Genomic DNA, 4,009 nt, shown 5'->3' with positions numbered 1-4,009 from the left:
TTTCTTTATTCATGATTTTTTATAGTTGTCTATGCTTACAAAATATACTTTAAACTTCATTATATTTGTGTGTGTGTATATACATATATATGTGTATATATATACATATATATGTGTGTGTGTATATATATATATATATATATAAATTACTGCCAAAATCAATGATATATTTTTCTTCCTGGAAGAACCAAAGATCACACATTGTGATGATTTGAGTAAAGAATGATTTTCACCACAATTTGAGCAAACCGCAATGTAGAAGCAAATGTATTTCCAACCACAGATGTACACTATAACTGGGTTTTTGCAAAGCCAAACTGAATAAAAATAAAAATTTTCATCTAGCCAGTTATTTGGCACAACAGAATTCAGACACAGAAAAAAAAAATTTCTTTACTGAACTCAATGAAACCCGACTTCGCATGAAGATAGCCCATTTTGTCCTGAAATAAAATGAGAGTAAATGGAAAGCTGTAATTTGATCAAGTTTACATGTTTACTACATGGAGAGATTATGGCTATGAAGGTTTGATCAATGCTAAGTTCTAATTATAATGATCATACCAAAAGAGAAGCTCAAGCATGTTGATGGTCTGACCACAAATGTCAATGGATTTGGACCAGGAAAGACAAAGGGGGAAATAGATCTTTGAACTGTTTAAAGAGAAAACATACAAAGGAAGTTAAAAGTGTTAGAGCAGTGGTCCTGCTGCTGCAGAAAAAAATTGTAAATAGTAATATGAAATAAGGAATCATCTCTCTCTCCTTGCACCGCTCTCTTTCTCCCTGCCAAGCTATTCTTCTTACTTTAGGAATCATAGAGGAAGGTGAGTACATAGCTGAAAATGGATCAATTGCCCCAGAACAGTCTTCATATTCCCAAATGCCCACAAACTAGAGGCCCTGTGGCATAAAAGAAGCTAGAGTTGTGCTAGCTGAAAGTGCTAGATGAAAGTACGACCTATGAAGGCAGTAGGTTCCAATAGGTAGTAGGTTAGAACAGGTGAGTTATTTTATGTGAAGCACAAAGATCAGCAATTTGGAAACATGGGGAAATACCTGTCAGTTTTATAAATTTATTCTAGGCTTAATGTTTTTATTTCTTATTCTCTGACAACAAAACTTGTTTTTAACTATACAAAATAATCATGGTATAAAGATGTATGTTTTATACACGGGGAAAATAATACTCTTGGGTTTGATGTAATAGAGTTTCCTAAGGTTACTTAAAAAAAAGTTGGGGGAAGGAATATTCACCTAAATCATCAGCTTGGATCTTTATAGAAAATCACATATCGTTGAGGGATAACAACTATAGCAGGAAAAGTCACACACTGTTTCTCAACAGTTATGCTGTTGGCATTTAGGCCACAAAAGTCCTTCATTTTGTGGGATTCTCCCCTACATTGCAGGATATTTCACATTCCTGTTACTAAACAGCCATAGTGTCCCATTGTCCAGTGATAAAAAATGCCCCTTCTCAACACGTACACCATGTTTCCAAATACTCCCTAGGGTAGGAAGGTGGGCTGGTTTCACTTCCATTAATTACAACTAAGAAGGATTGCAGAAGAAGGATCTCTAATCACCTGAGATATGAGGGTATTAGAGGTGTGAGAGAGGGAACTAAGACATGTTAACATAATGAATAAGGAACAGATAACTATTCTAGGTCAGTGTTCTTAAAAAGTCATTTCTCCTCTGTGATTTCTTTACTCGTTATTCCAGTGATTGCTTTTCAGTCCTATCTATCTATCTATCTATCTATCATCTATCTATCTATCAGCTTGGTAAATTATTCAGTTATGAAAACACACTTGTGGGGCGCCTGGGTGGCTCAGTCGGTTGAACAACCGACTTCAGCTCAGGTCATGATCTCACTGTTTGTGAGTTCGAGCCCCGCATTGGACTCTGAGCTGACAGCTCAGAGCCTGGAGCCTGCTTCGCATTCTGTGTCTCCCTCTCTCTCTGCCCCTCCCCCACTCATGCTCTGTCTCTCTCTCTCTCAGAAATAGATAAACATTTAAAAAAATTTATAAAAAAAAAAAGAAAACATACTTGTTGCAAAAAAAAAAAAAGAAGAGAGAGAAATTAAACATAAGGGGATTTATACAATAAGAGTGACAGTTCCTCCCCCTCACTTTACCACCTCTGCTATTCCATTCACCAGCAACAATCTCTTTACTTGATTTTAAATAACCTTTCTAAGAATTATGAGTCTGTGTTTTAAACTCATTTCAAGCTTCACTTCTCTGTGTAAGGCTTAATATTTCAACATGGAAAGTTCAAAAGATGTTATTGGTTCCACAGCTAGATTAACATGTTTTCATAACTAGATGGAGAAAGTAACATTTCAAGGAGGTAATGATATCACTTGTTATGATACTGCCTTCTCCTCCCCTGGGGCTTCCTGACCTCAAACCTGACCTCTCCAGTTTGGGGCAATTGTATTGTGCAGATACAGTCCAATCCAATCCAACCAGCACTTTTTGAATTCTCTCTATTTTGTAGTAGTCATATGCAAGACTGTGTAAGGGAATGAACGACAGCTCTCAAAATGCTCAGTGTTCAGGTGAAGGGACTGGTCCTAATGAAACTTGACAAGTGCTGTAACTGTATGATTGCTGTTGCTTCTTCCTGCTCCTAACCAATTCTAGTTGAGTCCAAGTGTCATCCTAACAGGGCTCTACTCCACCAGGTAATCTGATTTAAATGATAGCTAATAGCCCAAAGGGCATTTAGAGATCAAAACTTCCAAAGATCTCATTTTATAATTGGAGAAAATATGATCCAAAATGAAGATGACCTCTACACGTTCACTCAGTAAGTTTATCCATGATAAATGTTTATGAAAGAGGGTAAAAGGGCAGATTTCTAAGCAACATATGTACATTTTGCAATGGCTCTCTAAAGATTATGTCTTCAATTTGTTTTGGTTTTTCTTTGCTAGTTTATTTATTTATTTTCTTCATGGATGCCTGGGGAAAACGTAGTGAAGAATCGTTTGCAGTGAAAGTGAGGCAAAACAATGATCGGTCTGAGAAAATAATTTAGAGAGGACTTCTTTAACCATGCTGCATAAGCAATTCACCTTTTAATGGCCTCTGTTTATTTAATTAATTATTGTCCCCCTAAAGTATTCCATTTAAAAATGATAACTTTTATGTAAAGAAATTGTATTGAACATTTTTCAAAATTCCATAAGTTTCAGAAGCATGTTGAAATGTTGGGTACCCTATATACTCACTTCATTAAAAAATAAATAAGCAGCATGTTATAATTGATTATGATACACTGTTGATCTATAAGAATAAAATAAAGCCATTCATACATTTATTATTAACTAACTCATTATCCACATGATGAAGTCTCATACAAATGAATAGACAGATTTCATTTTTTCCCAAACAATAACCTTCTCCTTAAAACACTAAATAAGATGTGATGTACAATCGTGTACATTTTATTATGTTACTTTTGCTAAAAGGCTCCCTAGTAGAAACCCTAAACAACATGACTTGCTGTCTTGCTACCTTTTCATTTTAAAACAAACATTATTAGGAAAAATGGGTGAGTGTGTATTTTCAGTGAAACAAATATTACTTAGTGATATCTTGAAGCTCTATATGGTCTTTTGTCTTGCATAGCTTTAGCATCTTATCCAACTAAACTACAGATAGGATACATGGAAATTATTTCCTACATCCCTAGGCATCTATTCTCTTCTTGTTCAGACAATGCCTAAGAGGCTGTATTGGGAAAAATAAAACATTTTCTCAAAAAATATTAAACAGTTATACACTTCATTGTTTGGGGGATGTAGTAACAGAAGTATCTTATGATGGTACTTAGTGCTTATTAAATACAAGTTGATGATGATGATTGATATAGGCTGCAGTGTGGAGTAAGCTATGACTGTTACGTTGCTTCCCTGTACACATTGTGGGATATGTTTATATACCACACATATGCCAGAAATATGAGCAAATGTTGGTTTTACATGGTGTAC

Source organism: Prionailurus bengalensis, chromosome B1, assembly GCF_016509475.1.
Source record: "Prionailurus bengalensis isolate Pbe53 chromosome B1, Fcat_Pben_1.1_paternal_pri, whole genome shotgun sequence".
NCBI classification, from domain to species: domain Eukaryota; kingdom Metazoa; phylum Chordata; class Mammalia; order Carnivora; family Felidae; genus Prionailurus; species Prionailurus bengalensis.
This window is presented reverse-complemented; position numbering follows the sequence as displayed.